Source organism: Apteryx mantelli, chromosome 19 (assembly GCF_036417845.1).
Source record: "Apteryx mantelli isolate bAptMan1 chromosome 19, bAptMan1.hap1, whole genome shotgun sequence".
NCBI lineage: Eukaryota > Metazoa > Chordata > Aves > Apterygiformes > Apterygidae > Apteryx > Apteryx mantelli.
The window spans coordinates 11850541-11868027 of NC_089996.1; positions in this window are offsets into that span (position 1 = coordinate 11850541).

A 17487-nucleotide genomic window follows, 5' to 3' on the forward strand; every position below is an offset into this window, starting at 1 on the left:
AATTCCTCTATCTAATTTCATTCAGTCTAAATAGGAAAAAAAACCTTCTGCCCCTTTTCTGAAAAAGGTAAGGAGCACAGCGAGGATGAGATTTGGCTCATAGCTTTTTCATGGTCTCAGGCAACCTAGATAAGTCTGAGACCAAAGCCCGGTCAGGGGATATCTTAGCTAGATAAGGATAAAAAGGCTATAAGTATTGGAAGAACAGCCCTAATCATTGAATGGGTGGTGTTTTCTGGACCTGACTGAAAGCAGGAAATGCAAAGGGTGCGTACATATAGCAGGATTTTCTTTTAATTAGTTTTACTCCAGAAATTTGGCCTACCTTTTGGACAGGGGCTTTGATTTCTTTTTGAACTGATTAATGCAATGACCAGGAAAGACAATTTGGTTTCATTTTCATCAAAGTCAACAGAACTACTAACTTCAAAAGCCAAAGCAGGCCCCAAATTAGCGGAAGTCATGCAGCTCATTTGCTTCATCTCTGACTGAAATTACCATTGTTAATGTACTTGCATTGAGGGCTCGGACCACCGTTATTGCCTAGTTTCCAGGGTTCAGTCCAGTTATGAGGACAGCTTAGCACCAATTGTTTGATAGCAAGTGAAATGAAAGTCTAATTTTCAAAAATCATGACTAATTTCTGACACAGTTTTCAACTCTTCCCTCATCAGAAATACTGTCTTTCATGTAGTTTCCATTATAATGATTTAATCTGTAGAAAAATTTAATGCATTCTCTTTGATACCCTTCCCCCAAGTCTCAGTCAATGCTCTCACAAGCAACGTAGACTTCAGTCTTTAAAAATTTTTTCAGCCTTTGATAGTTTTAGGATGTAAAGATATGTCTCTTGTTTGATTGTGAGCTTTATGGGGTGCATTTTATTTACTTTTTTCAAATGAAAAAAATTGATGTTCTTGGAATGCTAGGGCCAGATTGCAAACATTATGAACTCCTGAGGCACCGAGACTTAAACGCATTACAGGATCTTTTGTTTTGTTAAGCGAAGTAAAGTGAATGGAAAGTTAAACTGAAACCATATAGGACAACCCCTTTCTGAAGAGTAGTAGGGAAAACCCTACATTTTTTTCAGGGTGTATCCAGATACTACTCAGTAAAGCAGCATGTTTCAAGTCCTCTGATAGATGCAAAAATTTAAAAGTATGGAGAACGATGGGGCTGCTACGTGTTCCCACTTGCCTTCCACCCTGTGCTCTTCCCGTAGGTGACTGCTTGACTACCCAGCAAGTGGTTGCTAGATAGTTATTTGTTGGAGGCATCTTTGACTGCATGAATTTTGACAGTATTGTATGTATGAGTGTTTCCTGATAGTTTACAAAGGACTTTTTGATAGTTTTTACCAGTACTACAAAAGAGTTTGAATGCTAGGTTAGGTATTACTTTTAAAAGTTTGTTAGGAAACGAATTGTATGCATCCATTTTCACTTGAGCTGCAAAATATTTGCACTTACTAGAGAGGAAAGTAGAAGGAATAGATATTTTAAAGAAATGACTTACATGAGCACAAGCCAAGTAGTCATCTCTTTGGCTTAGTGTTTGCCATGGATTCATGCTGTTGAAATGAGTAATCACTATATCTGCATTTATCCTAATTTGTTCTTTCAGTAATCGCACTTGTAGAAACTCTCAGTGGCAGCACCGGCACGCGGGTGCCTATGCTGTACTACCTGCTACAGGTCCCTCTTCTTTTCCTGACTGGACTTTGCTTTTTCTGGCATCCTTCAGAGCCACACTGACCTTCTGCAGTTCTTCACAGATAATTGAATCATGAATATTTTTGTCCTGTGATATGCCAGAGCCTAACAAATGAGCCTCTTCAAAACCTGTATTGTTAATGGATTAAGGTAACAAATCCAGCATAATATCTCTAAGTCTCTTAGTTGTGTCAAGTGCAGAGGTAGTACTGGCTAACCTACCCCTCACCTTGCAAACCTTTTTAATAGTATTGATTGGGGTTTTTTTCCTGGAAATATGAAACTGTTGGGTGAAAAGCAGATTGCTCTTTAAAAAATGTGTGTTTTAGTCAGTCAAAACATTGATTGTATAGTTGACTGTACACTCCTCCTTATTTTTTTAAATAAATATTGAATTAATGCCAGATTTTCTCATGCTGATACAAGATGATTAAGTTGATGTTTCCACATTGGTTTTTTCTCTTTTAATTTGGACTCTTTTCTTCTCTTTCCTTAGTTTCCCCTGTCACCTGATTTCTCCCTTTCAGTCCTCAGGCTCAGCTATAGCTAGGCCTTTTCATTATGTTGGGCATGATTCCCCTTTTGTCTATACCCGGGAGTATGGGATGAAATTCATTTATCCTAACATTTGCACATAAAAATGAGATGTCTGCATTTCAGAGAGCCAGAATGGTCCAGACTCTTTTGATAGTCAGTGGAGAGAAATAGATATGTAAAATTTGCACAGTTCTGGTGCGTCCAGGAGTCCAGTAAATTAGAATATCGGTGAACAGTAGCGCAGACACGTTTTTAAATGGTACATGCACAGTAAGGTCTTCATATTTTCTCTGGCCTTGGATGCCAGGATTTTCACTGTTCACTGATCACAGTTCACTGTGGTTTTTTTGACAAAGATATATGTATATGTTTTATGTACACTTTTTTTTTCCAATTCAACAGATGCATAGTTTAAAACAGGAGAGACTTAGTTTTAAGTATTAGAACAGTACCTCGTGTATTAGAACAGGACATCGTGTAATGACCGTGTATATGGAGAATCAGTATACAGTGAAAATCCGCTAATCTAAGACTTAATTTGTCATTTCCACTTGTATGCTTAAAGAGTCTCGAGTATGTGCTTTTTTTTAACTTCTGGGTGGAGCACAAAAATATCAGCTTTTTCTTCCATTTTACCTGACCTATGAAGATCAGACCGGGAATCAATCTTTCCCAAAATTGTGACATCAGGCATTTGTTTCAGACTCCCCTATTTTAAAAAGTCTTAACATACTATACTTTGGTATTGTTCCAATATCATGCACTCATGTTTCTTTGCTGTAGTTAAAATAAGTTCTCATGCTCTCTTTTAAATGTGAAATGTGTGCCTTGATGCTCTTTTTGTACATTTTTATATTTGGGGATTTCAGTTTGGCTTGGTAAGGACACATTTCTATGGATTCTTTTGCCAATCTGGCAAAAAATAAGCTGGCACTTTTTCAGAGAATAGCCCGTCTTCACTTCTCTTCTTGTAGTAAATAGTTGTCCTAAAGAAGCATATTTTGGTACCTCACAAAGGAAACTTCTTCTGTTTCATCTTAGAGCACATAAATCCCAAGACCATATCCAGAATTAGTATGGCTCCATTGAAATCATCAGTGGAGGACCTGTTTCCTGGTCTTTGAAGTTGTACAGGTTTTAATAGGTTTTCAAATCATTGTTTTGATAACCGTTCTCAGAGGAGGCTGCTTCATAATGGCTTTATGCTGCTCTGCTTTTCTTGTGGCAGTCCTGGATGTGAATGTTCCTGCTTCATTTTCCCTGTCAAGAAAAAATGAGTAAAACAAGGGTGATAGAAGCATCCAAGAAAGACTTCTGGTAGGAAATCTCAGTGGAGACACTGGAAACCCAACTCAAGATTTGGCATCTGTCCAAGTACAGGTCGCATATTTCCTCCAAGACTGAGGAGATAAAATTTGATCATTCCACGTACATGAAGCCTTAGAAATGATTCTGTCATTCACATTTTCACAAAGGAAATATAATTTGTGGTTATTCGTGCACTGCATAGACAGATGGAAGCACAGCAGGTAGATAAATACTGACATTCGCTTCTTTGAATACCTTCAAAAGAAAGGTCAAAGGTAAGACAGTGAGTAAAGTGAATGTAGATTAGGCAGAACATCTGCTAAAGTGGGATATTAGGGAAAATATTCATTGCTTTTCAAATAGAAATTCTGCTTAAAAAATTATTGATGAGCATCTCCTTAATTATGAATTCTTTGCTATCCTTAACATTCGTCTTTCAATAAAATTAAAAGAGAAAAAGCAAAAGCACAATTAACCCCAAAGGATAATTTACTACTGTTTCAGTTCTTTAATACCAGAACTTGCTTGGACTAGAAATAGCGGAAAGTGATTTAGCAAGTAGCTGGAGTACTGGAGGTGAGGATGAAGGGCACTTTGGACAGTGTCACCTTGATCTTCGATGTTGTCAGATCTAGCAAGATGACAGAATGGAGTAAAATCCTGACCCTGGGCAGATCTGATTGCTGGTTGTTGTGTTGGCATGATGCTCCCCGCAGGGCATTGCCCTCCTGCACGAGCAGAGCAGAGCTGCCCGTGCTCATCACACACCCCAAGCAAAATCAGTGACATGAAACGTGCACAACGCTCATCCCTCCTGCACCTGCACTGACCTCAGTGAGCCTCAGAGCAGGAGTGGATGGAGCCTATTTTCCATAATTTTGTACGAACAGAAAATCTCACTAACCAAATGCAGTGTGTACATGAAATACAATATATCACTGCCTCCTCCTGAGCACTTCATTGATATTGTATTTCTTAGGATTGATTAAATATAGTTAAAATAATCATTTCACTTTCATCGCTTTGATGTTCCATTTTTCACCAGTCTCAACTATTGATTCATGATGTTCCCCATTTTGTATTTTTTATTGGACCAATTGTCTGTAATGGCTGAGTAAACAGATGTCGTCACATTTTAAAGAGAGTGGGGAAGGGCATGAATGGCTGTTGCAAATCAAGAGGAGAGAGAGAAAATGGCCATTTGTGCCATGGAAATTCTCCCCGCAAATCATCCCTGTGTCGAGATCAGCTGGCTTCCATCAGAACGCTGCTCTGCTAGCGCTAACGCCACCTCGGTCAAACACGACTCGCGTTGTTTGGGCATTTAGATTCAAACTCTGTCAAAACGGAATGTATGTCAACTCCTTTGAAAATCCAGCTCTTACAACTATTTCTTGCACTGAACAAGAAAGTCTTGCTGCTGGTCTCCTAATGAGCTGAAAAGGCAGAAAGGTGGGAGCGAATGAACTGCCAGGTGGAGTGCTATACCTATTTACTCCAGGTTGTTCGCACATAATGTCACATAGATGGTTTGTGCGTACTGAGAAGCATTTAAAATCTTAAGAGAGGCTTGTAAGGCATTTTCCCATCTCACTTTTGTTGCTGCGTGCACAAGATCCTGGGAGAATAACGCTGCCTTTAGATTGCTGTCTTCGCCCTCAGTTAATGCAGGCATTTATTTACACTGCTGTTAACCAGCCCCAGCTATGATCAGAGCTACGCAATCCTTTTCCTCCTGACCTTTTGGCCAGAAAAATGCTGTTTGATATCAATGAGAAAATGACTGCTAATATTATAATGACGTACACTAATAAGGTGCCTGCCAACCTAGAGCAACCTTTACATCGTTCCATATGCGGTTGTAGCTGTCTGAAGAAGTTAAACAGCAGTGAAAAGGCTGTTTGACATAAACAGACAGGCGACTTATTCCACAATACTGACGTGCTGCATTTTGCTCTCTCCTCCTTTTGCTAAGTACTTAGTGACTCCTGAATTTTGAGAATTAAACAGAAAGGATTTTACAGGCGCACATGCGTACGTGTGCATGCACACACACAAACACGCGTCATTTTATGTTGAACTGTGAATGTTTTTTTCAGTGGTCTGTTGACTGGGACCTCCATGATGTTAGTTTTTCAGAGTTATCTCCTATTTTCTTTACATTTTTACCATTATGCTAGTGAAGAGTTCCTCCATATGCTTAGAATTTTTAACACTGCCTTTCAGGTTTTTCCCCCCGCAACACATGGAGCTGTTTGGATTTCCCTGTCCCCTGCAGGTAGCCAGGGCTGGGGCGTGCGGCTGGGAGACCTCGGGAGCCTGCCGGCGGCCCAGGCTCCTACCAAAGCGGTTACCTCCCCGAGAGGAGGCAGGTGCATTTTATGAAGCGATGCCAAACTAAAGCATTGATTGCCCAGTATCAATAGCGTCCTGCCACTTCTAACCAGAGTTAATGCTCTGACCGGGTTAAGTAGCTGCACTTTGCCTGCTTCAATTCCTATCTGTCATTATTCTCAGATACCCCCTTTTACCCCAAAGATATAATATCTAAGCGTTCTCCAAATTAAAGAGTTCTCTTCTCTAAATTAGCGTCTTCAATCAAGGATCTTCTATCTCTGGGGACAGAGCTTTGTTCTTAAACATTTCACATAGCTGAAGGGTTCCTTGTTCAAAGGGTTTCCATCAGGTTCCTTCCCTTTTAAAGCACTTTGCTTTGCTGGCGGTGGTGTCCCGCTTCAAAGGGTCTGCCTCGCGCTCGCAGGCAGGGGCCCTGCCTTCAAAGCCTGCGCTTGCTATGGCTGAAGGAATTTAATGCAGTGAGCTGGAGAAAGTGCTAAATCATGGGTTTAAAATTTGATGATGGTCTCAGAGATTTTTTACTTCTTTTTTTATTCAAAGCTTCTCTCAGATAAACATGTCTCAAGAAAATCTGTTTCCAAACTATGCTAAAGAAAGGACACAGCGTGTTATTTTTTGCTCTTTCTCCCTAAATAGCCGAATCAAAACCTGTGAGACATCCCTATTTGGTATATTGTGTATGCAGATATTTAACGCTAACCATGTGTTTATGGGTTTTCTCGAAGCCTAGAATGATTTCTTAAATAATTCTTCCTTTCGAACTTGTACATTAAGGTGATCCTCAGCCTTTTTGACAGCTTGAATTACTCAGTGCTTAAGTGAAATTTGTTTCATGGGTGATACTTTATATCTGTGTACATATTTTTTTTTTTAGTTTAGTATTTGCTATTTAAGCTTTTGAGTTCATTACAAAACAGTGTAGTGTGTGGTGTGATGACTAAGATTGCAGGACCTCATCTGCAGGACAGAAATGCTCTGATTCAGCTGTGCATGCTGGGCAGATCACATACATCTCATTAGCCTCATCTCAGGAGCATAAAAGGATAAGCATTAAAAATTAAGGAAAGTTAAGGACACAAGAAGCTGTAGAAAAAAAAAAACTGCTAAGGAAGAGCTTACTCGAGGAAAAGGCAGGCTCATTTTATAGTTGTTATAAAAGTTGCAAGGGAAGAACCCCTCAGGGGCGTAAGCTGCTGTGCAATGAGTGAGGTCAGGGCCTCACCTTTCAGCAAGCACCTGCAAAGAGCAAAGCCTTCCTGCGCTGACTAACATTCATAAATTTGTGCCAGTCTTGAGCTGCTTTGGCAAGTTGCCGGGAGCTGCAGCGCTGAGCCTGTCCGGCACAGCCGTTCACCTTCTGGAGGTGAATGTGCACACGGAAAAGTGAACAGCCGCGTTTTGATGCAATATTAAAGTGGTGTTTCTAGCTGCTTAGGGAAGGCTGCAAGAGATGAAACGGAGAAAAAAGAATTCAGGGAGCTAAGAGGTTGGAGGGCAGTGCAAAACAAGTTTGAACAGAAAAGAAGCTGGGTGGAAAATTCTCCCCAAAACGGTAACTTCATTCTTACAAACATAATAAGCCTCTGGTCCTGAAATACTGTAACTAACCATCCAAGTCCAAGGAGAGACTCTGTAATAGGCCCTGGATTTAGCCCACACTCTGCAACTTGTGGAGTTGGAACCATTTCAGTACCTTTAAGTTTTCAAACCATTCTTTGACTGAATAGAAAGTCTTTTATTTTCTGTGACCAATGTGACAACTCAGCAACTTGAAATGGAGTTGCAAGCTTGCCTATGGAGAGAAGATTCTTGTCTAAAGGTATCAAATTTAGATACAACTTTGCCGGCATTATCAGCTCACAGGAGAATCCAAATTCTGAACTCGCGTGAATGTTGGAGCTCCCTGCGGTGTTTTCTCTCAGGCAATCACGTTAGGATGCATAATGGAAACCATAACGATATAAATATTTAATTCTTGTAACTAGATTCTAAACAGTATAGAAATGTTGGCATAATTAATTTTCAGACACTATCTTTTTTCTTTCCTTTTCTAATTAGGAGAGTACAGCTGAGATGCTAGTACATAATTGATAAAAATGATGTTTTTAATTGTGTATATATGATCATTCTTACGTAGTTACATCAAATGAATTAAGTGTCATTGCCCTCTCTAACACAGCTCAAGGGCTAGAGAGGATATAACAGTAATTTTATGCTGGTGATAGAACCATATTAGTGCTCATTGCTCTTCATCTGAAGACATCAAAGACCTTTGCAAAACTGCAGGGATTATTCTACTTCCAAACACGGGGAAATAGAGGCTCAGACAGCTGAGAACTCACATTTTGCATCACAAGATCATTCGATCAGGAGATCAAAATAAGTGAGATTTGCATGCACAGGCAGCAAGGTGGAGCCCTGAGCTGAGCCTGCTCCTGTAAACATTAAAACATGCCTCGTTCTTTGGTAGTGTAAGGTTTCCAGACAGATGACACAACTGTCAGGCCTGATGTTTTCAGAGACATCAGTACTAGCATTGCTTTCTGGGGGAGCTGCTTGCCCAGGCCGGCCTTCCCAGCAGCCCAGAGCTGCGAGAGTGACAAGCACCTTAACGTGAATCGGAAAAACAATCCTGGCTACAGCAAGGTGGTTGCGGATGCAAATTTGCTAAAGAAAAAATATTTGGAGAATTAGAAACCATCAAAATAAGCCTTTCCAAGTGAAGTACTTCAGAATCTGCACCAACTTTTTTTTAAAATGGCTAAGAACATAAAAATAATGATTTCTTAATTCCACCACCACATTGAAAAATCAATTATTGCATTCCTCAGCTCTAGTGAACTGTTTGTTCCTTAATGTAATGACAATCATCTTCTAAGCCAGTTAAGTCCAGCACTATAGAAAATAAAATATTCATTAGAAATGTTATTAGAAAAATTTATCAAATTATATTGAGGCGGTTTATTTTCAGTGTTCTCACAAGGTGCTTGTAATACTCTGTTGCCTGATTTTAGGTAACATCAGGACAGCCTTTTGCTGTCCTTTGATTGTTTCCCATCTAATTCCTTGAAAATCCCATACTGACGGAAAGAGCATACACATTGTGCCTGTGTAAAGTTGATTATATAGATGCTCTGAATAAACTGGAACAGGATCTGGCATCTGTGTCTTGGGAAGGAAGGGCTGTAGTGTCCCAGCAGAAGCGGAGAGGCCTAAAAGCTGGATTTTAATCCTTCAATCTGTCCTGACCAAAAACAACATGAAAATTCTCTGCCTCCAGAAGACGCTACGGAGCCACGTATCACTCTGAAGGATGGAGGAACTGCTTAATGGCAGAAGGAAACTTCAGCAAGTTCTTGCTGTTCCTTTAGGGTGGACGAGACGTCCCAGAGAGCCTGGAAGCAGACCGCTCAGCTGGGACCACAGTGGTGACCATCTTTCACAGGGGGCTTGGAGGTTTCACTTCAATTTCCAATGGAAAAAAAATCCATAAAAAACAAGTGTGTGGAGTCTCCCAGTCTGCCAGCACAGCTGGCACTGAAGACCATTGGGCTCCTAGCCCTTAATTCACACCTGATGTCCAGAGAGGTCGGTGGAAATTCAGATCCTGAGCACAGCTTAGGTGCCTACATCTGTTTCGGGAACTCTTGAATGTGTCTTTTGCTAAAATTTGGGAATTTTGTTCCCCTTCCTTTTGGAAGGTGTGACTGTGTTTAAACCTACATGGGAGTCAAACCAGCTCCATCCTCTGAAAGCCAGAGCTCTAATGAATAGGGAGAACCTGCTCTACTGAAAAGTCAACTTTCTATTCAGAGCGTAGCTGCCCCAACACTCCTAGACGATTTTCACTCATCCAAATAATCCTTTGGGTTAATACTAAATACATTAATACATTAATATTTAATGCAGAGTTGCTTCTTGAAAGCAAAACCGGGTTCATTGGACAGAATTTAAAAGATAATCTATTCAAATAGTTATAATTGATTCTATGTGATCTCTCAGAGTACAGAGAGAGAGAGAAAGGAAGAAAATCAATGACCTTATTTGTGTGCATGTTGATGTACTATGACTTTTTCCTTCTCTCTTTACATTTGGGAATCTCTAAAGCAACTGACAGTGATTTAGGGGTTTTTTAGAAGTGTTTGAAATAATCTCTGTTTCCTGGGAATTTTAAGATATACATTGCCCTTGCATTCACTGACCTAGCTAGCTAATGATAAAGAAAAATATTTTCTTTATTAGTTTGCATAATAATGGGCAGTATTTGAATAATTGTTAATTACCACAGACAAGCTTAGTTCATTTGATGAATGTAAACACTGCCTTTGAATATAAAATTGCCTTTTTTACAAAGGAGAGAGTGATACAAGCCTGACCTGAGAATATATATTTTTAATTAGTGACATACTTGCAGATACACAGAGTAATCGGCCAATTCTGTTTTTTAATAACAAGTATTTTAAGTGTGTACCAATTCAGCAGCAGATCTCAGTGTGCTGTGCAGGATTGCTTTTGAATAGATGGAAAAGCTACTCATTTGGGCTTTAAAAATAGAAAACAGGTGGAGGAAATTCTTTCTTAGAGATTAGAAAGCCCTAGACGTTAACGAAGTAGGCAATACGGTTATATGGTTTTGCAAGCTGTGACATATCAACCACCCTTCTCTGTGCAGGATGTTTTTAACAGGAGGGTTATCCACTTCTGTCGCCGCTGGCAATAACCATCTTCTCTTCTTAGCTCCTTCCAGATGTGCTGAGGAGGCATTGACAGGGCTGCAGCTAAACTCCAGTTCAAGAAAGCGTCCCTGTTAAGAAGACTTCTTAAATGCACGCTAAAGTTTAAACGCATATTTAAATGCTTTTCAGGGTGGTTTATAGCCCACACTAACCACTTTCCTGCCTCGGGGCTTTAATTGGGAAATGATGGTGAGCATCTGTACTTGCTGGCTGGTGTGAGAGACTGCAGCAAGGGCAGAGCGGCATCACATATTCACCGGAGATATGGGGTGGGGGTTGAGGATTTCATCCTCCGAAGATGTTACTGTTTGTCTGCTGTCTTCTTTCTCTTGTTATAAAACAATATATTGAAAAGTTATAAGAAATGTTTGATCAAAACGCTGTGAGTTTAAGACTGGGTTAAACAGAAGCATCTGCACACAGGAGAATGCTGCTGCAGGCCAGTGACTTTAACTGCTAGACAAGGCGAAGCCTGATTTGCAGGTCCAGAGGAGGGTGGTTTGGCCAAACAGCTCAGTCCTCAAAGATGGAAACAGGTCTGGCATGTGCGAAAGCAGAACTGGTGTTTCCTAGTTTATTAGTACAAAAATCCTTAAATGTTGAAGGGACAAGGCAGAGGTTTAAGCACAACTTGTTTAGTACCTGTGCTAAATCTGTGCCCCCTTTTAGGCACCCACAGTCTGGCGTGTTTTAGCTGTAAAACGTTGTGTCCCCGTATGGTGTTGTGCAGTATATAGGCAACATCTGCTGTTAAGATACTGCAGAAATGGGAGAGATACAAGCACACTAGATTTTTTTGCCATGAGCCCCTTAAGATCAGTAACAAAGGACCCATGTGTTTCCTGGTGACGTTTTGCACCCGTTTTGCCATAACTTTTATTATCCCATTAGAAACCAGGCAGCAATGACACCTGTCGACTCCCTTTTTGTTGCCGTGCTCCTGCATCTAAGAGTCCATCCGTGCAAAGCAAGAGCCTCCGTGCATTTCTGCTTGAACGTATGACATCTCTTTTCATGTAATTAATAGACGTGGACATAACCAAGACTGGTTGAACAGCAGCAGTAAATATCAGTAAAATTCTAATAGATATTTCAGCAGTTCCCAGCCTGATAACAAGAATAAGCACCGCTCAACAGGGAGGTGAAAAGAGGTGGAATGCATGCCTTATATCAAAGGAGCTTTGTCGTCTCCAGGATTTCAAAAGAAGCCATTTCATTGCTTACCTAGTGTATGGAGAGTTTTATCTCTTCCCTAAAAAAACAAAACATCAAAGTGCCAGAGAGCTCTCCAAAAGAAATGGTACAATATTTTCTTATTGACAACAAAAGCGAGTTTGTGCCTCAGTTCATCAGCAGAGTACAATGATGTGTCATGCTTCTTTCTTCCCTGTAGTCAATAAGGGAAAAGAAGTTCAATAAGAGCAGCATTATAAAAGTCAGCAAAATCCAAATGTTGATTTTTTTCCAGGCTTTTGAATTGCTTCTCGTCATTGCTGGGGATTTAAACAGTGTTATTTGTGCTCATGGCGTGCTTATCAGCATCTTCACCATTAGCACCTGCAGCTTCAGGAGTAAAGCAAGGAGAAATAGCAGAGGAGAGTCCCCTCTCTTCCTCTTCCCCATTGGCTCTTAGAAATGCGTTTCTGCAGATAAAGCTGAAGACCATTCGGAGCATGGGCTCCATGTGCTGCTTCCGTTCGTATTATGATTTAATGGTCATAATCTGGTGACACTTCAGAGATCTCAGGTTGTACCACATCGTGCAAGGCAGTAAAAGGCAGTCCCTATCCCAAAGAGTTTACAAGACTAAATGTCTTATAAAGGTTAAAAGATATAAGTAGGTACAGTTTTTAAAAAGAGAAAGGAGATTTAGTAACAAAAATAACGGGATTGTGGTACAGAGTTGCTGATCACTAAATCACAGATACCACAGCTCGCCTCCTCCTGCCTGCCGGTTCTCGGACTGGCTTTCTCCTCCAAGCATTGGCAAAAGAAGAGCTAAAATATTTTATTTCTGCGATCGTTGACAAGATACATATTGGTAGTACCTAGGACTCTTACTCTGATGTACTTAATCCAGACCTTTGGTGATGAATAAGCGTGTGGGCACCAAACCACCCATGTAAGTTTGTGCCGGGAACTGCACGGATAAAACCCTGTGAATCCGAGGTCCGTGTTTGTTTGCCACAAATAGGTTTTTCAACCCAAACCAGTTTGACAGAGGGGTAGAAGGCAGGAGAAGTCAGCTTGGCGGGGAGAGGGGAAGTCGCTGCCTGGGGGAGAAGGCGCCCGCGGGGAGCGTCGCCCCGCGGCAGCCCCCGGCGCGGGAGCCTGGGGGGACGCAGCCCAACGCAGGCTGGCTGCCGTGAGCCACGTCGCTCACGACAGAGCTTCCCCCTGCCCAAGGCTGCAGCTCAGCAGCCGCTTTTTAAGATACTCTTCCCTGCTGCTCTCATTTATGCGCACGCTTCCAGCTTTCAGCTGACCAGGTTATTTATGACCTTACGGTTTCTTCTCTCCTCCTGTCTCCTATGAAGCATTTGGCCTTTTGTTCGGGACCGTTTCTTGTCTTCATCACTCTCTGCCATTAATCTGCTTTAGTGCTGTTCTTCCCCCCACCCCCCCCCAATGCAACATTTTCACTTTCTTCAGTGTATTGACTAAACCTTTGTTTTTAACAAATTGGGGTTTTTTTTCAGTATTGTGACTTTTTGGTTGTTTTCAGGCAGCACTTAAATAAAACAGAAAGTTTGGGGGAGATAAGGAGTCCGTTTCCGCTGTCTCGGGGTTTGGTGAGGCCAGGGATGAGCGAAATAAGTAGGGTGCTGCATGGAAATCGTGCCCCACACACCTTTGATTCAAAACAGGGGGCGAAAGCAGTGTTTAAGAGGGGAATTTCTCCTCTTGGTGGAAAAGCCCGCGGGGGCTGTTTTGGTGGTGGCATCCCACCTGTTTTCTCTTCTCAAGGCTTCCTTTTTGGCCTCGCTTGTAGATGCCTGATAGTTTGTGTTTATCGTGTTGTGCATAAAAGCAAAATGCGGCACTAGGCGATTAGTGCAGAGACGAGGCAGCAGAGCCGACGCGACGCCTCTTCTCAGACCTCATCTGCCTTCCGGCTCGCGCTGAGTTAGCGAAACCCCTGCAAGCCTCCACGGGGGGTGAAAGTGGGGCCGCGGGGCCGCGACTCGGGGGGCCCGGCCGGCGCCGAGCCGCACGGCGCGACCGAAGTCCTGCAGGGGGTCAGCCCCCAACGCCTGCGCCCCGCCGTCCCCTCATCCTGTAAGGCGGGGGGCACGTCGCGCTCGCTCCGACGGTGCGCTAAAACCTGACGCTTCAGCCGGGGTGCCGCCGTTGGAGGGGGCGCGTGCGGAGAGACGTCAACGCCTCCCCCCGGCGGCCCAGCCCCAGCGGCGCCCGCCGGCCCTTGACGCCTCCGCGGAGCCCGTCCTCCCCCAAACGCCGCCGTGTCCGTCGCCTGTCGCTGCGGATGTCACACGGGTTGTTTCATCGTCACTCCCGCGCGGGCGGGATTTGTACGTTCTTGGTGTGAGCGGGGGGGCGTCTCCAGTATGAACCTGCTCCGCCAGCGGTTCTGGGTGGAGGGGAAAGACTTAATAGTAGCTATAGTAAATTTGTATATATAAATGGTAATAGTAAATGTAGGCTTTGCTTTTGCTAAAATACACACAGATCCTTAAATTTGATGTACCCTTTTAGCTGAGGTTAAATTCCAGGAGAATAATTAGGGAATTATTTTGGGGACCTCGGAGCTTTTCTGCACAGTGCGTAAAAGTAACTCTGCAGGTTCTTCCCGTCTCTCTGTGTTGCAATAACAATTGCAACTTGCAGCTTAATTGACTGTTCAGAGGCAAAATTGATCTAAAACAGTTATTATCATACTGACTGTGGTAGAAAATATGATAGCAGATCCGGGTTTTAATTTAGTCGACTCTCCTTTCTCCTCAAGCAATTTTTCAGCTTCTTTTTCAGCTTTTTGTTACTTAGTTGTCTATTCTAATTTCTACCAATGCCCTTACATCTCTTAAAAACCTTCTTTAAGGTTGCTTGGTTTGGGCAGGATGGTAGCAGCTTCCTGAAAATAAACAGTGTGCAGGAAGCCGTGTACTTATGTATCACTTGGCTTTGCCTCCGTTCCTGGTTCTTCTCTGCTGGAAGAGGGCTTTTCCGAGCAGGCTTCGGCTAGGCTGAAGCACGCAGCATGCTGCCGGTCTCCATTCCCCGAGGCCGCAGGGCAGTGGGAGAAGCGGAGCGGCAGAGAAACCCGGGGAAGTCAGGCTGCAGACGCTCAAGGTACTGGATTGCGAAGGAACTTAAAACTTCCTTCCCTGCTCTTTTCCTTACTGCTCCCCCAAGGGCAGCAGCAGAAGAAGTTAGAATCAAAATTATTGGCTTTAAAGGACATGTTTGGTGCATATGCCAGCTGGTGAAATTAAATGAAAGTTGCTTTTAAGGTGATCAGCAAGGCAACTGCCAAAGCCCCAGTAAAACAAATTAGTTAATGGAGCAAGTTATCCACTGGGCAGCCAGGAGGTGGCTGGACTCCCAGAAATTTAAGACTGGCTTTAACAGTTTGGTACCATCTTGCAACACTTGGATTATTGACTGAAGCTTTTGCCTTTTCCTTGCGCTTGTCAGCACTGGTTATAGGATGAACATATTTACATCTTTTTGTGCTATATTTCCTGTTCTGTTTTAATACTTTTGACCTCTTCTGAAATGCTTGGCATGCTCCAAGTCTGTCCGTGCCAGTTGCAGTAGGGTTGCTGGATTTTTCTTGTTTTGTGAGCAGCTGTGCGGCATCCTTTTCAGCTTGCACCCTTCTCTTCAATTTTGAGTGGTCAGAAGAGAGCAGTCTCAGAAGAGGAATAACCACCACTTGACATATTTAAGGACTAGTTTATAGAATAAGCGATAAGGAACTTGCAAACCCATCAGGATATTGTATAGATACCACCTCAGTAAAGATATCAAATGAGCAACTGAAATAAGCCCAAGCCTAGGGCTATTCTATAATCAGAATTCTGTATTCATTATTCAGTAAAGTAAATGACGCCTTACATGGAAAAATACACTATCACAGAATAACAGAATTAATAGCAATTAGTTAATACTGAGTTAATTGGAGTCTTCTTTCCTCCTTAGCATTTGAATTTCTATGTTTCGAGTCATTCCTTTTATCCTTCCTAAAGAGCTGCTTGACTGACAGCACAGGAATGTATATCCTCAATAGTTAAAAGCTGTGTCACGACATGCATCTGCGGTGCATTAACGGCGAGCGTCCCGAGCCGTAGCAGGACAGGACGGGGCTTCCCTGGCCCGGGAGCTCTTTGGAAGAAGGTAACGGAAGAGGATAATTAGGACTGAAGTCTGCTGGCTGCTGCTGCTGCCCAGCCCGGTGTGTCACATGCTGCCCGATGTGGCAGATGGTACATTACGGGCTCAAAGCTAAACATCGCCACGGGTATTATATCAATAAGGGGGAAGGCGCAAGATCACCTAGAGGGAAGAGAGAGGTCTAGCAGCCAACGGGCAAAGACTCCGAGGCTCAGAAGCCCCATGAGTAAATGAGTCGCCTTTTCTGAAGGGTGATCAGCAATCAAAATAAGTCAACCTGAGCAGAGTTGTCATCCCTAACCAAATGGACTGTCACAGCATTTAACTTGCTTCTCGCTGGCAGCAGGCGCTCTGTCAAAGACTGCAGCCCGAAGAAGAAAGAAAAGGGACAGAAATAGCAGGTATTTGACAGCTGAAATGATGCTTGCTGTATTGTCATTGTCCCTGAATTTTGAAAGGCCAACATCAAAATATTATGATTCCCAAAATGTCATAATTACAGTAGCTTAACTCACGCTTGTCTTCACTCTGTGCCTCAGACCTTATGTTTAATCTCTTTAATGTACTATAATTACATCTTCAATGTGGATCAATTATCTCAGAATAGGGAAACAAATTACCATCATTATCTCCAATTATTCTTTACATTTTCTTTTAGACTTTTGTGTGTTCTGGTTTTCTTTACTAGTGACAAAAATGTAGTTCTCAGTCATGCTTCTTTGCTTTTCTTTGTCTGAACACATATTTGGCAGTAAAAGATCTGTCAAGCAATTCTTCTCTTCGCTGTTATTCCCTAGTCCTCCTTGTTGTGCAAGTCATTACTCTCTGCGTATTCAGATGAGTTAATTAGAAATACCTCTCTCAAATAAGACCAAAGATCAGGAGCACATAGACTCCTTTTAATCTCTTAGCCTCCTTTCTGAAGTGCTTACTTCAAATTAACGTACACAATATCTGCAAGAATAACATTGGTATCTGCAGGAGTCGAGTCCGCTATGACGGTGAGTCACAGGTCAAAGCTCACTTCATCTGCACTGATGCGACAGCTAATGGGTCCTATTATGCTGGTGACCCATGATTTAGAGAATAATTTGTTACCATTCCACTACAACTATAAATAAATAATGAAATTAGCACTTTAAAAATGAGCTTTAAGTTACAATTATAGTTAGACTGCAGTCCACTAAAGGGCTTCTGACCTTCAGCTGCGTCTTGTGATTTGATCATTGCAGAAAAGTCGCTATAACACGACATACACTGCTTATGTATCCTGCACACCCAAAAGCAACATCAGTTCCTGAATCTCTCTCTTGGTAGCCTTTTTTGCCTAAATTATCAACTTTGGTCTCCAGGACAATTTATCTGAATAGGGTAAAATAGATAAATGCATATTGTCTGGAATACTGTGAGAAAATGATTTTTTGCATTATACTGGTATTACCTTTTGCGGTCTTAGCTGGAATCTGTGAATGAAGGCA